Here is a 21,467-nt window from a genome sequence, read left to right as displayed (position 1 = left end):
GAGGAGGTGAGTATAAAGATGTCTGTCTTCTGGGTCTCTGAGCCGTGTAGACTGGTAGAAGTTTACCAAATCGCCCCGATGATAGAGGCAGAAAGAACCTTTGAAACGTTTGTAAACCTCTACCAGAGTACGCGGCACAATATCCCAGAATTCAGCCATCTTCATTCTTAGTTCTAACCTACATGTGGCGGGTAATTTTATTTCTTACGTAAATTACAGGAATCACACATAGTACGGAACAGAATTAACTTATGTGAACAAAGCTGCTAGCATTCCAGCAGAATGATTGCACCTCAGCCAAGGTTAATGGTGGTGCAGTGGTAAGAAACGGAACTATTAAACGCAACGTTTCGCTATGCGACTTCAGCGCCATCGGAGGCGAGATAACAACTGGCCTTTGTCGGGATATTCCCGTTATTTTTTTTTTTCACGATAAACGGTTTCCAGTTTTTTTAAAGCAACTTCACGTTCCATTTCATTTCATGTCCTTGATTACCTTCAAATACTTCCACAAGAACAAGTTTTTGTTTATAACATGTTAGTGCCAGCCACGTTTTACTGTCGGCTACTGTGAATTTCTGTGTGACGTCAATGTTGTCCGTGATTTGAAGCCACGCCCTGTACCCTCAATTGGCCCTTGTTGTATCTTCTAATAATAAGTAATTTCACACTCTGGGGTACTCGTCTTTCATCCTGAGCGGCAGCATTGTAAGACAAGAGCAGTGTATAATGATCAGCTTCAGGCCGCCCAAGGACCCCTCCACCGCCTGCTAGAGTCTAAGCACGTGGATACACCTTCAGGATGCAACAGATTCTTAGTTTCATATTGCATATTCTTTTAAGTTCGTCTACCTTAGACTGACGAGGGTATACCGGGTAGGAAGTCTATTTTAACATTCGCCTACAAGATGGTATAATTTTGTCATTTAAAATGACTAGTTTCGGAGCAAATAACCGGGATTCGGTCCCCGGGACGGGCTGAAATTTTTCTCTTCGTCACTATTGTGCCGGTTCTGATATCCGCTAGTTGTATTCAGCGTGTACTGATCACTCCATCCAGCTTCGTAATCCAACATGCAGCCCAGAGCTATTTTCCTGGTTAAAGAGACTGAATTTTAAAACTAACCTCTCATTTCACAACCTCAGTAGTAAATGCAGCAGAGCTGAATAATAACCGAATCACTAAATAGCATTTCCTAACAACACGACAGGTTACAATTAATACAAAAATGTCTATAATCAATTTTCTAAGTATACCTATTCAACGCGAAGGAATATAGCTATGAATTTTTGTTGTTGTTGAGCAATGATTTCTTTGTAGTCGGGGATAATTAAAATCAGAAACATTTGCTAACATTCAAATACTTATCTTGTAACCGCTGCATCGCTTGTCCTCAGGTTGTGGATATAGAAAAGGCATCATGATATAGAAGGTATATGCGAATATTTGAATAAATAGTAGCGGATAGCCGACAAGGGGTGGTCCTCCATCTTGTGAGACTAAAGGAGGGCAAACAACTCCCCGCGTAAAAAATAACAGATTATTACGAAAGTGTCATACAGTGCCTGAAGACTTGGACGGATTTGGAACGACGCAGCAACGTAAAATGAACGTAAAATTTGAAACATCGAAAGTCGGGATTTTCTGCAGGTCAGGTTAACTGAAAACAGTATCGAAGAAATTAGCGAAATAAAATGGGAGTACAAAAATTTAAATTGTGCGAGGGCAGCATTGAACCAGCAGACGATTACACATTCTTTTGAATATCCAGGCGTAGGTGCGAGAATAATATTAAAACAGATCATAGGACACAACTTTGTAGAGAAAGGATTGGTCTAATCTGGCTCACCATATGGCTGGCTCTTGTGAACACGGCAATGAATCTTCGAGTTCCATAAAAGTCAGGAAATTTCTTCACTACCAGAGCGTATGATTAGGTTCTCAAGCACTCCTATACCATGGCGTTAGTTCAGACAAAATCTTATATCTTCCGTCTCCTACCGAAAACCTAAACATTAAAATTTACAAAAACGTAATTTTAATTTTGTAACATGGTTCTGAAAAGAGGTCACTTATCCTAAATGAATGCTTAGATTGAAGATGTTTGAGAGCAGTGCTTGATGAAATGTTTATAGCTGAGTGAGAGAAAGAAACAGATGAAACATGAACCTAATAAAACGGATTACGAGCTTTATAATTTACGTTTTTCACTAAATATTATAGGGAGATTACGAATAAAACAAAAATACAAATCATGTGAGACAGGAAAAAAATAAGACGCACGTATTAAATTTTGGTAAAAGAAACACTATAATAACTGTCACTTTGAAAACTTAAATGATGATGAAAAGATAATATTAAAACTGATCTAAATAAAGTCGCGTGTGAGAGTGCAAACTGAGTTGTTCTGATTTAGGACCAGATAAGAAAGGTGGGTTTTTGAACAAGTTAAACTTGCTGTCGAAAGCCATAAAATAAGTTATTTTCTTACTAGTTGAGTTACTATCAGCTTTCAGGAAATGCCCTGCATAATAGACTTAATATGATAATTAATTTTGCAACAAAATGGCGTCTAATGGAGCACCATGCAGCCTATATAAATCGAGAACAACCTCAAAAGCCTTGAACAGTTTTAAGTACCTAAGTGAAGAACGTTCTTCAATTAATTTCATCTTTATAATGAACACAAGACACAGGAAGCACCGAATTTTAAGCGGGGAGAGAAATAAGGATTTAAAAGAAATTCTAATTAGATACTGTAACAATTGGATCGATCTTTAAGCTTCCTGTTATAGCAACAGCTTCGTGGTATACACTGCAGATGTCAGTATCTTCACAGCGCAAATTTCTGCCTCAGTTTATTCCGTTATAAATTTTCTCTTATAACATCCCTCCCACCAAAAAAATTATTATAGTCTCTCCTGATTTATATCAAAACCTGGGTGCATATTCACAATTAATATCAGTGACCTGCATATATATATATATATATATATATATATATAACCATCTTATTTATTCACTTACGCATTTTTCCCGCGCGATATGTCGGATTTCAATGGAAATTTTAATTATTTCAACATGGTTATTAGAAATATAGCAAATTTTGTCCATATGCAAAAATAACGATGTCCATAAGTCTCTGACCAATAGAACATCAACTGTTATGAGCACAGATCTGTGACCTAGAACTTAATCGTCAATGTTTCCACAGCCGAAAATTCTAGAGTTAGAGGAAGAAGGAGACATGACACCTGTGTCAAAAGTATTCTTCCCCTACGTAAAGTATTTCATTGTGATAGTATTTATCTGTAGACAGGCACATCATGACCTACCACCAAGTTTCATGAAGTGATAATATCCCAGAATACCACAATATGAAACGATATGCTTTATTATCAGTTATTCAAAGATTAGAATTAAATTTTGGATTAATTTATATCATTAAGAAGAACACAAAAAGTCTTATGTATCTTTAAGCCTTCACTCTGGTTAATCTCTCTCAGCGAGAATCGTGTCCATTACTTAGTCTCATAGCACAGTTTTGTAGCAAGCTGATGTGCCCAGGATTCGGAGTTCGTGCAAAATCCATTTTTCCGACATTGAGACAGACACAATTTCGGTACTGGACCGTGGAACTGTGGGTAATTCTTACGTCGGTTGGTAGATAACATAAAAAAGTGTCGATGTTACATTCCATCAGCGATCCTATGAGGCCGTTTTTGGATCAGGATAATGCAAGAGTGTTTTTCTAGGAGTTCAGCAGGAAGGGTGGAAATGACTGTTACACAAACTTTGTGCGCAAAATTCTCGTCATCTACAATTTCATTAAATAATATTCCAATATGGGGCTGACTGGAGCTAGACTGTTATAGAAGATGACGAAATTGAAATTTTCTCTTCTGGATGTGAAGCTTGCCAGCAGAAAACAGAAGAGAAACGACAAGCGAACGCACGGCGAGTGTCGTTTATTAAATTCCCCCCCACTTCTTCTTCTTCCAACACTCCTAGCCTCGCCATCACGCTAGGAGTTGGAAAGATGAAATTAAGAAGAATGACTTTAGAATATTATAATGATAACGGAAGATGGAAGGAATTATTAGAAATTGGATGAAGGAGGGAGTACGGGAGGCTCTCAAAAAGTTTCTAAGAAGAATACTGGAATGGAAGGTACTCGAAATAAATTTCCGAAATTACATTTTACGTGTTACATGAATGTCGGGTTTTAGTTTTCCAGAGAGTGGATTCGATTGTACAAGACAGGTCGGGTCTGATGGTCTGATCCCCCATTGAAAGAGTCCCACCACTCGTCTAAATAAGGCTTTAGAAAACATTTGCAGTAGCGTATTAAATGAAGACAGAATTAAAATCGGTGTGCAGAGCCAAAAGATATGACTCGTTTCTTTATTGTGTTGACGGTAAAAACATTGCGGGCGTCAAATTCGAACCCACGATCCTTGTAAGTTCTCTAAAGACATAAGGCTTCCGGAATAGGTACTTAATATTCAAGCAACTTAAAATACAGGAAATAAGCTGAAGTTATAGCGCACACACACACACACACACACACACACGAGTCTTCGAGTCAAATCCTTTTAACAGATCTGAGAAAAGTTACAGACGTTCTTGCATAATCATCAGGAATATAATATTATTAACAAAACAATATTTACGGGCCTCAGAATGTCTCCCGCAACTGGAATTTCTAGGGCTAACAGCATCACTTTAAACCTTAATAAAGTATATATAATAATGATATCATTGTAACTTAAATACACAAGCTAGAATTATTCATCACATAATGCATTTCAAACATTCTACATCGAATTTCACTGAATCCTCTTTTCGTTCAATGATGCGTCCTAGGACATCAAATTAAATTATTAAATTTGCTAGTAAGTTTAATTATCTTTCAAGTCTCACAATTTCTTGTTATTAATTAAATTAATACAGAATTGTACCTTTCTAAGCAACAAATAAATAAATAAATAAATTACGTTTTAAACCTTAAGTTTTAAAAAGAGTTAGAAGACGTTTGGGGTGCTTTAGAAGAGGTCCAGATAGCTTCTCAACTCAGAGGCCTCTTATCCTTCCCCTGGTAATATTTCTCATTCCTCACACCCCAGAGCATATCGTCTAGTTACAAATTGGTTGCATAAGACAAATGCTTTCATATATTGGCTTCTTCTCGCGGGATGACGACATTAAATTAATTGAAATTCCTTTAACTATGTTTCGCCATGTATCTTATATTCCATCCCTTCTCTTTATTTACCGAAAGTTAAGAATAATTGGGAAGGGTAGATTTCCAAGGTATAAAACAAGGGGTTGGAAGAAAATGATTGAAGACAAGTAAGGGGTGTGTTTCGGGGGAAAACTTGGATTGGTAGGAATACATTTTGTAAACAGGGGCGGCTGGAGGGAAGGCACTGCGCGTCTTTCCAAAGCAATTACTGTCAGTGGTTTAATAAATTCTTCACCGAATCCCTCAGGTAAGTCCTTGCTATGCTACTTAAGACTATCGGATAGATCTCTCCCCGAACAAGTTTAAACACTTTGTATGCTGGTTTTTTATTTAAAGAAATCTATTTCAACGACGGATGTTTAATTTACATTAATGAAAATCACGTAAACTCTTTAAGTGGATCACGACGTGACTTATTAATTCTAAATCATCAACATTACAAACATGGTGGTCGATACGAGAGCCAAATAATCGAGGGTTGTCTGATAAAATAATTTCGAATAATATTCAACTTTGTCAAGGCAAATTTGTGGAATACAAAATGGCGGCAACGTGAAATTTGCAACAAAAACAAACAATAGTGTATAATACGTTTCTTTTGATTCCCACAAGAAACATCCACTCATTCATCACGCTGATGATTGAGGCAGCATGGACCTCTGAAACGTTGGTATACTTCTACCAGACTACACGGGCCTACATCCCAGAATAAATCCGTCTTCGGACACGACCTTTAACACCATCAGCCGACTGATTTTCGCAGCTGATATGCGGTGTTTTCTTGGAGTTTCGAAACAAAACATTAATAATTATGCAGACTCGCTTTCAAGGTGCAATGCATCACTCCGTTTCAATTATTTTAACGAAGCCTCTGTTTCCGTTAATCCAGATTAATCTAAACCTGCCAACAAATTTCTAGTTATAATGGAAAATACCTCCACCAGAATATAGTTTAGCATTACGTACGGTGGCCGATCTTGGTTTTCCTCAAGAAAATAAATAAACCAAAATGAGAAGTGGGCGGGACGTAGCAAGGCGCTGGATGAGGGTAAATTGGAAATAGGGCGCTGGGTGGTGCTAGAGGGGTTGAAATGAAAATGCATGGCGTTACTACTTTCTTCCCCGTCTCAGGAGTAAGTAGAAGGAAATGAAGAATAAGTAGCAGAGTTTGGAAGTTGCCGAAGTGCGAATGGAAGTAGCAGAAGAAAAGTTTTAAATGACTTTTATGAAGTTGCCAGTTTTAGAGTTTAAACTCTGTTCCTTATATTAAAAATAAAACGTAGGAAAACTTTAGCTAACGTGGAATTAGGAAGGAGAAGAGTGAGGTAGGAAAATGACAGAGACGATGTGGAACTGTGGCAGAAGGATCATAGAAAAGTGTACATTTTAAACTTTACTGCACAAACTGTAAACTTTGGGGCTCAGAGAGGCGATTCGTCATCCTTAGACAAGGCAACATTTATTACGAAACAAGTCAGACGGAAACGAAGTAAATTAAATTCTTTTAAGTGATGAAATAGTAGATACAGCTACGAATAAACAAGAATTTCATGTTATACAAGAGAACTGAAAGTTCAAGTATGCATCCGTACATGAAGAAATCACGTAACAAGCGGGACGGGTAGTCCGAGCTTCAGGCCTAATAAGTGCTAATGCTTTGGATGAGGCAGCCTAACGCGTATTTAAGTCCTTAACAGATGATTAAGCCGCGAAGGCGGGATAGTGACTGGCAGTTAAAAGCGAAGAACACAAAAGGAAAAAATGCCTGAGTGCCATTGTGACAAAGGCAGACCCAAAATTGTGTCCCCTGGGATTTATATTGCACGGAAAACATCCGTCATTTAACAGCACGGCCATGTCAGGAATACCGACTGTGAATAAAACGTGAAAATATAGTACTACATTTGAAATGGAATAATGACGTTAAATTCTAAAATATATAACTTCAGCGCATTCGGATTAAGATATTCGAAAGATTACGATAGCAGACAGCACTGAGATTTCCATAATCTGTACACCTTCCGAGAAGAGAGAATTTCCATTTGAAGTCAATGAAGGAGGGACATTTCGCCGGATGGTAAAATTCCTTCAATCTCCGTTAACTGCAGCAACTTGAGCGTTAAACGCGATCACTAGGCATTAAAATTTCAAGTAACTACGGCCTCTCTCAGGAATCTTATCTCATAAAACAAAACTTGTCTGCGCAAGACAGATTTAATTAGTGTTTCAGAGCTGACGATCTACTGACAGCATAGAAATTCAAACAGTCTAACTGAGAAGTGAGTTTCTAGTCCAAGTGGTCAAGAACAGACGCTCATCTTCAAGCAATCGCGAAACCAGGCCCAGATGGTTGTCTTCTGGGTTGTTGCCTGCATCATCAGGCGATCGACCGGATGATGGAGGCAGCAAGCACCTCTGATGTAAGATTTGAGGTTTTCACAGCGGTGAGTAGGAAGATTTCTGTCTTCTGGGTTGTTGCGCTGTGTAGTCTGGTCGATGTTTACCAACGTTTCAGAGGTCATACTGCCTCCGTCATCAGGGCGGTGAGTATGAAGATTTCTGTCTTCTGGGTTGTTGCGCTGTGTAGTCTGGTCGATGTTTACCAACGTTTCAGAGGTCATACTGCCTCCGTCATCAGGGCGATGAGTATGAAGATTTCTGTCTTCTGGGTTGTTGCGCTGTGTAGTCTGGTCGATGTTAACCAACGTTTCAGAGGTCATACTGCCTCCGTCATGAGGGCGATTCAATATGACCTCAGAAACGTTGTTAAACATCGACCAGACTAAACAGCACAACATCCCAGAAGACAGAAATCTTCTGCTGTAAACTTCTACCAGACTACACGGCGGAACAACCCAGAAGACAGGCATCTTCACAATCAGATATTCATTCTCATCACGGCTTTGATCACTGATCTAGCTTCATGTGCAACACACGTCCACGCGCATATACACACACGCACCCGTTTGTTTCAAGATGACGTGCTTCACAATTCTGTTGAAGAAACAAATTGAATTACGCCCAACCTGTGCAATTAGTTGTGTTAATATTTGAACTGACCACACGATTGATTTACTCAATGGGAGACAATACCGCATCGAAACAAGTTTGCTATTTGAAATCCCTTTTTGTATGCTCTTTATAGTTGCCGTCATTGTTATACCGAATTTACGTTTTCTATTTATTAAAATTAATCAACGCTGATATTGACCAAACGTCTCCTGCTCATAACTACATTACTTTGCCATCGTCTCTTCTTACGTAACTGTGGAATTTCGCTTTACAATTTATATGGATCATCTTCACTTGAGCTGTCTGCCTAGCTCATGCCTTCTTTTGCACATCGCCCATTCTATTTTTCAAACGAACTCACCTCAACAGGCTACTTGATCTAATCCACCCCCCTTTCGTGTCTTAAAGTGTAAATCACCTAAGAAAGGTACAGGAATAAACCTATTTTAATTCACGCGTTTAGAAATGTCTTTCAGTGCAAGTCACCTGTAAAACAAACTAATTGTGAAATACTGCCCAAGAACAAGAAAAATAATTACTTCATTAATTATTCGGTTTTTGTCCGTCTAATCACAATTAATATTAAATTTACAATTAAGATAATTAAAATATCATTTTATGTTCCTCATCGAACAATCGATTTACAATTGGAACATCTTTTTACAACATGTTTCGGTTTCTATATAAACCATCTTCAGGTGTAAAAGTTAAAATTATAAACTTAAAACTTAATTACAATTTCTGATATGCAACTTTTTGGTGATGTTCACTTCTAGATTCATTTTTATATTGGAGTGAATGTTTTGGAGTGAACGTTTTTTAATGTTCTACATCGGCCAAAGATGAGAGTGTAGATACATCTTAATGTGTCTGGAAGCACTAACGTAAGTTTATAATTTTAACTTTTACACCTGAAGATGGTTTATATAGAAACCGAAACATGTTGTAAAAAGATGTTCCAATTGTAAATCGATTGTTCGATGAGGAACATAAAATGATATTTTAATTATCTTAATTGTAAATTTAAATATGAATTGTGATTAGACGGACAAAAACCGAATAATTAATTAAAATTCACAATATGACGCAACTATGTCATCTTAATTACTTTATATTACGACTTTTTAATTTTTAGATTCTTTGTATATGAGACACTTGACAGAATTTTGTGCATAATTTAAAAAAAACAGGCCTGTAACTTTCTATAAAAATAAGGAACAACAATGTCCACAGATAAAATCATCGCAAAAAATAACGTGGATATCATTACTTCTGTTACAACTGTTAGATGTTTTTCATTTCATTTCAGTCGTTGTTAATAATGCAACCTGCTGATGTTTCCATTCGTGAAGGCCTGCAATTTCAATGCTTGTATATTTTAAAAAAAAGACAAAACAATTGTAGAGTATCAGATCTTATGTTTATCTAAGTATTAATCACACTGAAAATATGTTACGGAACACTACAGAAATCTAAAGAAAATACATTTTGACTCTTGGTTTTCTTGTAAGTTACTTTTCCCAACCTCTATTCACTGTCTGCTCCCTTGAACAACATGTTTCGAACCAGTGTGGCTATCATCAGGTTCAACTCCATACTTTTATATCATTGCACTAAGGATCTCCTCCCGATCTCCAGAAATAATGATGAAACTATCTATTAAACTTTTTAACTTAGCTAAAACAATTAAAAGTTAAAATTCCAAACATTACTTTTAAATAATGTGTTTAGCACTGCCTGGTGAGTCCCGGTGTACTTTCTTTGAGTTGTATGTGTTGCTGAGATTCTCTGTAGAATATACAGCGACGCACTAAAACACATACAATCAACATAACACACCGAGATGCTACACTACAGACTTCAAATTTTTTTTCATGCTTTGTAGTTTCTGTGATTCGATGAATCCTCTCCTTTCTTTATAGAAACACGAAAAATGCTTATTTTGGGTACAAGAAACAATGATCTCTTCTTCCCTTCTCATCTCTTGTTTTTACCATGCAAGTTGCGTGGTCAAACGCCAATACTCATGCAAAAGCCAACACTAAAACTCTCCACCCCAGTCACCCCACAAAAAATTCTGCCAAACGATCCCCTCTCCTCAAAATCACTCGTCTAACGCCATCTCCCGGCGCTGAATAATCACCATTGTGTCGGCTGATGGTGCTAGTGTTTTCGAACGCGCCACTTATCACATTGCCGACAATTCACAGCAATCATCAAGTTTCCAGTTGCAATTGACGTAGTCAATGATACAAGTGGTGAGTAGAGACAAAAGAAAGTGCCCCTTCAAAGCGTTTGAAAAATATTTTAACTTTCTATCAACATCATAAACTCCATACATGCATTCAAATTCCCGATTAATATTCGGCTCTGGTTCATTTTTGTCCAGTTACCTAAATACAACGACCCGACTGACCAAATCATTTTCCAGTAGTTGAAAACACAAAACTGCTGTTTGGAACAGAACAAAGTCAGTGTGATTGAACTTCCAGTGGTTTTATAAAACAAATGATTAAGTTCAGGTAGGCAGTGATTTTTTCACGTTTATTGTTATGGAATTTGAAGATTCTTAAACACGACAGGTAGAACCTACCGTATCCCCACATACACATCATTTCGTCAGTAACAACAGTAACGTTGTTTTGTCTTAGCTCTCAGATATGTTACTTCTCCTTCAGATCTCGAATAGACCTCAACAGATTACCAGTACGAACTATTTTCTCAACGAGTAATAATATAATTCTTGGCAAACAGTAACATGGTTGATAACTGTTAACAATAAATTACAAGAAAGTTCTGCCTTCGTTCCAAGAAATCTCAGTGATTTTTAACTTTTCCACTACACAGCAACAATTATTATAAAAGGCAGTACTGTCAATCACAATAAGAACACAATTTACATTCTTGAGATCTAATATTCATTCTGTCTTCTGGCAATTGGCAGATTCTAGCTAAGGATCAAAAACTAGAAGCGATTACCTTGCATGTTTCATATTCTCAGGCATTTCAAAGAGGAACACGAAAGCTTTTGGTTATAAATGATTAATATGAACACCCTGCATTCAATTTATAAAGTAAAATATATCAAAACACTAAAAAAGCGAACAATGTTTTATTATTTTTCAGAAATGAGCTAGGAAATTCCGGACAACAATGGATAACGCGATATATCGTAGTTTAATATATCGATAGCAATTTGTCTATTGTCATATTCACACTGCTCAAGTAACTCGCAAGCCTCGTCCGATATATGCTGCTGGGTCATGAACTAGTTTATCAGCTTGCTTGCTTTTCTCGGTGAAACTTAATTAAGACAATTATCTTCATACCAGCCGACGTGAGGACATGAAATCTCACAAAGCAAAGGTATTCCATAAACAAAATGAGAGAAGGCATATTATTAAGATTGCCTCTCATTCTACGAAAGCCAGGTTTATATTTTTAAAACAAAACATTGGTCGTAAGAAAGTAAGGGCACGCGTGGTAGTGGGAGTAAACTTAAGATATAACCTGCAAAATTAAGTGATACGAAGCAGAATAAAACTCTACAAATTTCAAGAGTTAAAACTGATGAAAATATGTAAAAAAAAAACTAGTTGGAATGATCCCTAACATTAAATACATATATGCATCCAGAGAAGAATTACATAGTAGACCTAGTAGTAAATGAAAAGACGTATTCAACTTCTGGACGAAACTTTGCGATTGATGAAGAAGCATTACGTTTAACACTTTCAGAGCTAATGATATTTAAAAAAACTTTCCTCCGTCAGTTTATTTCTAAAGCGATACATAATTATGTCGTTAAGAAATCACAAATGTTAACTGTTGAAATAAGATACAAGACGTCTTTCTGAATGATCTCAAACACCAAGCAAATCCAGATTATAAGGTCCATTGCTTCCAAGGCAAGATATCTCGTGAATAGCACGGAAAAGTGTTTCACCACACATTCATTTTGTATATTAGACAAAAAAGAGAGAAAACGTCTCCTGTCATTTGTCTCTCCGTTTACAAGGGTTGGAGGAATAGCTGATTTATTAACGGGTCTTATTGCGGCACAGAACACCTGCCACTCTCCCCAGGTCTGAATCAAATGCGCAACACAAACTGCGATTTTATTAAAAAGCAAATCCCATCCTAATACTTCATAATCTTTTTTAAAATGCTCCTCGGCCCATTTTGGAAGCTTACTTTGCAGTTTATGAACAACAAGGACAACAAGCTTAGCGCTGTATTTATAAGAGTCATACATTTAGAAAATGTACTAAAGGACAAAAAAAGCACAAAAACAGAAATTAAGCTTTTCTGAGCCGTCTGCTAAGCAGTTCTCTACAAAGCTCGCAAAAACAAAATTAATAAATTACAAAAAAAAAGTTGCACATAATGTTAGTATGAAGCCCATATTTTGTGTATAATGATCTTCCACTGCTCTAAGTTGCTAGAAATTTATTTTTTCTTTATCTTACAGCTTTGCCGCTCTCTCATCGGGGCGCGGTTTTCTGTTAAACTTTGCATCAGTGACGGACTGGGTGACGTCTGTCACAACGCGACAAAATCTTTCACTTTCTCGACGCACTATGAGGTTTGAGGTCTTTACGGTTTGTCAGCATTCGCTGCAGAATTTATGTACTTACAGGTTTCTTATAATTCTTCTGTGATGCTAACCTAACCTGCCAAAGTCACTGTCTGCTAAGGACCGCCTTAAAGGGCGCGGGTCTTACACGGGCCATCACGTGGGAGGAAAATCACAACTTCTTTGAGAAATTTGAGGTTATACGGCAGTCAATATGGCGATGTTGTTCTTCTGGGTTCCAACATCGTGTGGAGTAGCAGCCCGCAGCGTTGTTTTGGTTAAAGCAACGTAACTTACGACTTCAACCTTGAAGATGAAGACAGTATGTTTCTTTAAAAGTTGGTATGTACTACGAATTCACATGGTGTTACAACCTAGTCTTCGCCATTCATTACAAGGGATAAACAAACAATACCTACGGTGTAAGAGCCTGGATGGGATACAGGGCTCTTTTGGCCACAGTCGTGACGCAGAGTAGAAAAGGAAACCTTTCTCAACAGAGTCTAATCCGCCAGCATTAACAAGTGAGCTTATTTCAGTAGGTACAGTTAAAAAAAGCCTCTTATTTTGCTGTCCAAACAAGTGATTAATGGAGGTAACTTGAATAAATAGGTTCTGTGTTTCAGAAAAACCGCAGTTAAACGCTGTACTTACTGGCACATAATGTAATAAAGAACAATCAAAAATAAGTTGTTGTTACAACTGTCATATTGTGGATAACAGTAATTTTATTTTACGTATATTAATTATTACGATGTTTGTTAAATAATATGAGAAATGATAGATCGGTCAGCAACACTGTACCCTTGAAGTTACATTTGTTAGTTCAATTTGCCTCACTTTAAGTGTTTCTTTTTGTGTTATATAAACGTCGCCCCCTTTATGGCTAAACTTCAAGTTGTGACTTTTTAAATCTCATCTACAAGGTTTTACTTGTAATAAAAATGAAACACAACATAATACCAAAACAGTGTACAGCGTACAAAATTAGAGAAAAGAGAAATCTATGGAGATGACCTAAGAACACAAGAGGCCACATGGACCAATACGTGACAGGATTATGATGATGATGATGATGATGATGAAGACGACAGAGATGGTGGCAGTGACAGAATAATAGCAGGATGAAAGTTCTTCTAATCGCCTGGAAGTCAGATTGACATCCGATTTCTACAGGACGACGACGCTCTGGCCGAGCTAAAGACGGATGCACGATGTCAGTCCGCCACTGACGATAAAGATGAAAGAAAAGAGAGAGAAGTGCTGAATTAACGAGAGCGAAGGAGAGAAAAAGAGTATCAGACGAAGAATTGCGTAGAAAGATGGAAGGTTCCAGGCTAGAATTAACTATAACGGGATTCTGGGATGGGACAGGGTAGGGGGTTTAAAATGAAATGCAAAAGAGGGCAGAAGAAGATGAAGAAGGGAGAAGTATACGTATTCTAAAAGACTGATTAAAAACAGACGTGCAGTGGGAGGAAATAAGGGGACTGGGGGTGGGAGAGGGTGTTGTAGTTTGGAGGGAGAGAAATGAAATTTTATTAGAAAGCTTCTGGATTGGTTGGAAGAGTAAGATTCTTTTTTCCACCCCAAGCTACCCCGTTTTCGCGTAGTTTTCAACTTCTTTATTCTCCTCCCCCACCCCTCCTCTCTCTTTCTCTTATAATAACGCCTTTATATCCACCCTCTACATCTTTCCTTTTCCGCACACTTTTCTCCCTTTACAATATGCAAAGTTCATTTCTACACCCCCTTTCAACCCCCTCGTTCCGTCCTCTTTCCTTATATAACGTACTGCCCTCTTTTAATTCCAGACGGCCATTTTGAAAGTTCTTAATATTTTGAGAGTGAGTGAAGTGTAAAGAATAGGCACCATGGGCTGAACGGGGGTGGTGGAAAGGGGAGAGATGACTGAAGAAAGAGAGGGTTGGAGGAAGAGTTATAAAACGAAAATGAAACGCATTAAGAAAGCGTAACTATATAGTGCAAGCAACAGCAATGTACAGTCTTACAGAATGAGACAGAGATGTCTCAGATATATATTAATGACATCTTTCAGCCCCCGACCAACACACTTTACCATAAATTTTATAGCGTCTACTTAAGCGAAGGTAATGGCTGGATTCTCGAGTAATAAAAATATATCTGCTATAGATTACCGTTAGGTCTGTGATGTGATGAATGCTAAAGGACTTCGCCTATTAAAATGAAAAACAAGGTTCGGTGGGGATCCTGAAAATGTAATACTCTGCATCGGACTTCAATCGCTCATTAACCTACTTTATTTTATTACTCGAACTAATATAGGCTTATAATTTCGCGATTTGTTTGTTTCTTATTTCTTCTTTGTTATATGAATATTTTATATATCGTGTGTAATTACAAGGTTTGCTATTAGCGTTGTTGAAAATCCAGGTTTTGTCACAGGAGAGTTATGTACATTATTATTATATTTTGCAGTATTATTAGGGTTAGGATAAATATTTGGCGACTGGATTTTGATTCCCGTCAGGGCAGGATTTGTCTCTTTATCACAACGTCCAGTCCGGTTCCGTGGTCCACCAGTCCCCGTCCACTGTCCAATGGGTACCAGAATTCTTTCCTATGAGGCAAAGCGGCTAACCACTCACCTTTATCTAACGTCGAGTTTAAGAATGTGTGGGCTCTACTTCCACCCCCGTACATCTTCAAGACGTGTTGCTTATTTAAGCGCTAGAGACAACTTTATTAGCTGCTATATTACAATTCACACGAAGAAGATTATCAACCCATGTCTTTATTATTTAACTTAGAAACTCTGAACTTTGTGATCTGGATTTATTAGGTGTTTGGATTTCGTAAAAACATCTTGTCGACCCATATTTGTTAGTGACTTTTCAACAAGCCATGGAAATGTACTACCAAAATAACAGTAAGATTCTGTTTAAATAATGATAAGTATAGAGGCTGAACTCTGCTGTCGAATGATCAGCAGTTTTGCTTCATATACCAGGGGTCCCGCCTTAAAATCTCGACCCGGAGAGTAACTATCTTGACTCATGTTCGTGGTTTTCTTTCGTTCCTCGAGAGAAGTGCTTAGATGTCATTTAAAATTAGCCATGATCACTTCCTCCAACATTCTTTCCCATTCACTGTTCATTATTTAGACTATCATCCTGAAAGGGTAGTTTATAAAACATAAACAACTAAATAATAAATAATTAATAAATATCAGAAGGATTGCGGCATATGAATATGGATTCATTTCTTAACATATTACATTCATTAGCAAAGCGTCCAGTGCAATAAGAATAGGCCTGTCAACACATAACAGAAAGTGTGTGGGTGGATTTTTAATTTAATCAGTCTCCAAGAAATGCTCAAAGTTCACGTTTAATTGGTACCTGAGGATATGAGAAATAAAGGAGCCATTTTATAGCAGGCATTAAAATAACTTATCGTCATGGTGATTATCATCATCATTATTTCCTACCATCTTTATTGCTGCAGCCAAGGAACGATATTCAGTACGATCCTCTGGAACCAACATTAGCTTAATGATGTATCTTGCTGAGCACATAACTGAAAAATGTTTTAAGTAAGCAGCTGCGCGGTGTTCTCAGAAACCAGTGACAAAACACTCAGATTTAACCTGGAATTGAAACTGTATTTTTCTTTTTAATTGTTTATGTTTGTATATCACTAATAATAGGGAATTAAAATTTCAGGCCTATATTATGGACGACCAACAATAACATGATTTAAACACAAAATTTCATGAAGCTATTATCAGCTGTTTAAAAGTTACGAAGGAGAGAGAAACAAGATATTGTAGAAATTAAGGTTCTCAAGGCGGTCATTGTAAAGATGGCTATCTTCTGGGTTATAGCGTCGTGTAGTCAACTCATCGCCCTGTTGATGGAGGCAGCAAGGACCTGTGAAACGTTGGTAAACTTCCACCAGACTACACTGCGTAACAACGCAGAAGACAGATATCTTAGACAATACATAGTATTTAATGTAATATTTCTTTGTAAAACGTAGAGTGCGTCTCACTTGACTTGTGTAAAATGTTGGAACAAAGCCTTCGGGAGGATTTATATGGATTCAGAACAATGGAAATCCAGAATATCAGCCAACTGTTTCACTTCTGTACCAGGTGTTCACATATCAGCCAAAACTGTACAAGTTTTTTCCTAGCATTACGGAATACTTCTTTCGCTTGTTTTGTTAAATTTGACTACAAACTTCGACCAGCTGTTATCAACCAATGGCACGTGTGCCACATACAGTACACAATAATTCAGTTGTGACTTTATGCAAGTAGGTCCATATTGAGATAGTATCATTGATTCAAATCTACGTTGCTACACCTGCAATGCTGCCAAATTTATTACAAAACTAAGGACATCTTTGTAAAGAAATTCGGCTTAGGGGAGATGCATTTCGATCGAATTTAACATAGGAAATATATAGGAACATATACATAGGAAATATACCAGAACATTTCTAAAATGTATGGTTTTTACTCATGTTTAATTTATCAGAACTGCCAACAGAAAAAATATATCGTGTGCTTCTTTTACCCAAAAATTTTCAAAGAGAATTTTTGCTTATAGACGATACACAGTGAAGGTTTAAATAACCAACATGAAGTCGGTGAAGAATCTATTGTACGAGTAGATTAGAAATGTAGTATATTATTACAAGTTTAATTTAACAAATTTAGCTGTCTTCTGGGTTGCAGCGCCGTGTAGCCTGGTAGAAGTTTACACACGTTTCAGAGGTACTTGATACCTCCATGATAGTGTAATGTGCGAGACATAACTTTTTCCAATTAATGCTTCCCATATACAGTTCAGATATCGACTCTTACAAAATTGGAAATAAATAAAATCCAGACTAACAAGAAAAGCTTTTAAATAAGCTTAATTTGTAAAGCCAGAACAGCTGTACATTGGATAAAGCGAGAAATGAACAGAGGAGACAAAATAATTTTAAAATAGGTTAAATAAGATCGGGTATGTGGAGTAATCGAAGGATGTGGGTAACCAGATCGACAATAAAATGAAATTAAGGAAAATGGACTGTTGAGAATTCTGTGAAAACAGTGGCCGTGGAAAGGAGAGTCAAGACTTGGACGGAATCCACAGACTTAAGCGACTTTACTGTCAACGATACAAAGCTCCACGCAGTCTGTACCTCAACATTATGTGAGATTAGCTGCCTGCTTCATCTTTATCCTCTGGGAAAAGTCTGTAGATAAAACAAATTGGAATATGTACACACAGCGAGAGTTGTCTGGGGGGTCAATGACCTCTCTGAAGGAAGATTGTCTTTTGCGATTGAAGACTTCACTGAACAATCTTAGTGTGGTTGCTTTTTTGGATGGGGAGTCCCAAGATAAAACCCTGTTAACCATTGTAATCATAACAACAGGAGGATTCCTCGCCCATTGCAACTTTCATACTCATGTTGCCAGTCCTAAATGACGCTAGACATTTTACGTTTAACATAGTGTCTTTAAATGAATATCTTCACCCGACTGTATGTTTCTCTGACATGTTTGTAATTGTCACTGAGGAAAACTATAAATACGGTTTATTTGTAGAGAAATTGTAGGTGTTACAAAATAAAAAATCCCATCATAGAAATAATCGATGTTTCTGGGCGAGAAATATTGTCTATAGCACAGGAAAGATCTCATTCACTTCACTCTATAGTACACGGTGTAACTTTAAAATTTCATAAGATACTCTCTCAGCTGATTAAGAAATGTCACGCTTTTAAGAAACTCGAAGTTTCATTACCATATTCATAAAACGCTGCTATCGGACTCCTTTCTGAGGTAGCTGAATCCATTCAACACCCTATTTCCTTAATGTTCATTTTAATATTATCTACGCTATGAAATAGATCTGTGAAGCTGTGAAGATGGAGAAGACGAGTTTCTCCGAAACACTGTTATCTATGTACAAGTCCACAGCGGCGTCACAACCCAGGAGACCAAACATCGTCACCTATGATGGATTTATTTCTCGACGTTTTTGAGCAAGATTTCTAGGTCTATACATTTCTCTTCTTCCCTATGCCTAATACGCATTCCTCCCATCTTATCCTTAAATACAAACAATATCGGACGTGCGTTGCATGCACTCGTCTTAAAACAAACTGAACAACCCTCTCAAAATTTTAACAGCGGTGAAATAAATACGAATACCCTTTGAGTAGGGTATTTTTAGTCATTCTCTTGGGGTAGTTGTAACAGCTTCACGTACTGCACTGGATTGAGTTAAAGTATATGGATTCTTGGTGCTCTACTACGGTTGTCCCCGTATTTCTACTTCAGGAGGGTTACAGTTGGTTGGGGGAGGGGGTGCTGGTGGCTTAGAAGGGGTGTGAGTGGGAAGGAAGTCTCTGCGGAAAGATTTCCGGGTGTCTAATCACTGTTATCCACCTTTTCCTGCACCCCATTCCTAGACGGTGTATGCGTTACGGAGCGTCATTAAGATTCATGACGGCAGTCAGCATTCCTAATCACGGGGCGCTGGGCAGACACACACAATTAATCGTGGACCATCGCTCGCTGCTCAAAAAACACACTTTTAATTAACAGAAGTACGTACGTTTTAGCAAGTGTTGGTTTCCAAAGAAAGAAAAATTTCTTGATAAGCCAAATATGTCTTGAAATATATTTTTATTCTTTATTCATTTCTTTATCCTTTACTTATCTTTGCTTTTTATTCATAACTTTGTCTTTCCCCAATATTTTCTTACGTATTTATTTACTTACAGATAACATAATTTTCATCCATAATTGTTTTTTCTGAAATACAACGCCTTGGGGACCTGCAGATATCGACGTTTCGGAGAAACATAGTCTTCTTCTTCAGGGACTTGTTTTAATACGCCCCCGTCTCCTTATTCATCTCTTTCTCTTTATTCATTCTTTGTTCATGTAGTTTTAATGACCTTATCCGCGCACTTCTGTTTTCAGAGTCTGTTAATGTGTTAACAAAAGAGGTCGGAAAATACGGCAGAGTTAAACGCAGATGGCAAACATATTAGTCGGCCTATTCAAAGAGTTTCAGGTCCGATCCCCAGCGTCCAAAACCCGTTTCAAAGATAAAAAGAAATAAATAAACCTTTAAGTGTAATATAAGACGAAGAACTGAAGAGTGGGTAAGAGCCACCTCCCACAGAAGTCGAATAATATTAAATGTATAAGAGACGATGGACATTGTCCATCACAATCGTGGGCAAGTGAAAGCAATCCAGCCATAAGATTATTCTTATTATTGCACACAATGTGACGAATCAAACATGGAAATGGTTTCAGTCACACATTGGCCGCGTTTCTCAACGTGGCCGATGAAGTAACATGTTGAACACAAGTAACGGGAAAAATTAAAATTAATTTCTGACAAAGGTGACTCTGGTAGAATGAAATATAAACCAAACTATTGTGGAGTTTATGGTGGGGTTTGAGTCAAGTTGTCGTTCAGGGCGAACACCCTGATGATGGAAGTGGTAAGCACCTCTGAAACATCGGTTAATTTCTACAAGACTACACGGCGAAAAATCCTAGAAGACAATTATCTTCATACTCGCTGCTGTGAGAACTTCAAATCTCAGATTTTAGATATTAATCGAAGAACATCCTGATTTATACAAATCACCCAGTTTTACTACGAAAGTGAAATCAACGATTATAAATGTAAGAAGCAGTCAACATGACATAAAATACAACTTAATTCTATTTCAATAGATATTTATAGGTCGGGCATTCGGTTCTTGTGAGGAAAAAAACTGATACGAAATCCTGAAGGGAATTTTTTTGGAAATCTCAAGAAAAAGACTGGGAAGAAGGTGGGAGGATAACACCAAGAAAAGACTTATATTTTATAATTATACGAGGTGGATAGAAGAGTCTCGCGATCGAATACAATGGCGGACATTGGTTGGTTAGTTATCTTTTCAGTAATTAACGCAGTAACATATTTAAATCTTTCTGAAAAGTTTTCTTTTCTACCAATCGAGGTAGGACAGCATCCAGTTATATAATGTAATAAAAGAAGTTTTCATAACATTATAATTCACAGCACCTCTGATTTCTATCAGCTTTTTATTATTATAAATTAAGAGTGTCAATAAAATAAGCAATAAATCTGATTCATTAACGATATTAATTTGTATTGTTAATACAACAATTACTGTAATAGCTTGTCGTGACGTTAGGCCATTTAGTAAACACAAGGTAATTTGATGTAGTAAGGGCGGGTACGATGTTCCAAAATTACCTGTTCTAACTCAGAAGGGACATTTCAATGGCCTTAGTTTGTGGTGATAACCACTTACTAGGACTTTTTTATGCTTTATCCCTTGGGGCTTCGTCCATCATAAGTAAAACAGGTAGCACTGATCAATCACTAGTCTGACTGCTTAATTTCTCCTGCGAACTAGACTGACATAAAGAGGTGACGCACAAACAGAAGGACACGCTTTTCTTATATGAAATAAGGTTTTCTAAAAATCGTAGCAAAAAATATAGTAATCATACGTTGCAGGGAAGGGGTTAGGTACCCAAGGCGATCTACAGATTCAAGTCTGTCATATTTCACATTCTAATTGCGGGTCCAAAGTCTAAATTCGGC

At 37.3% G+C, this 21,467-nt stretch overlaps 1 protein-coding gene and 1 long non-coding RNA gene across 8 annotated transcripts in view; one reads left to right on the top strand and one right to left on the bottom strand.

The window, feature by feature from the left end:
• Positions 1 to 21,467, bottom strand: part of dati (zinc finger protein datilografo) — a 592,807-nt gene that overhangs the window by 382,265 nt on the left and 189,075 nt on the right. The window lies entirely within an intron of this gene.
• LOC110839390 (uncharacterized) overlaps positions 1 to 21,467 on the top strand; it is a 74,264-nt gene that overhangs the window by 34,304 nt on the left and 18,493 nt on the right. The window lies entirely within an intron of this gene.

Source organism: Zootermopsis nevadensis, unplaced genomic scaffold (assembly GCF_977971745.1).
Source record: "Zootermopsis nevadensis isolate Lab colony 2312 unplaced genomic scaffold, Znev_1.0 Znev_ptg000015l, whole genome shotgun sequence".
NCBI lineage: Eukaryota > Metazoa > Arthropoda > Insecta > Blattodea > Termopsidae > Zootermopsis > Zootermopsis nevadensis.
This window is presented reverse-complemented; position numbering and strand designations above follow the sequence as displayed.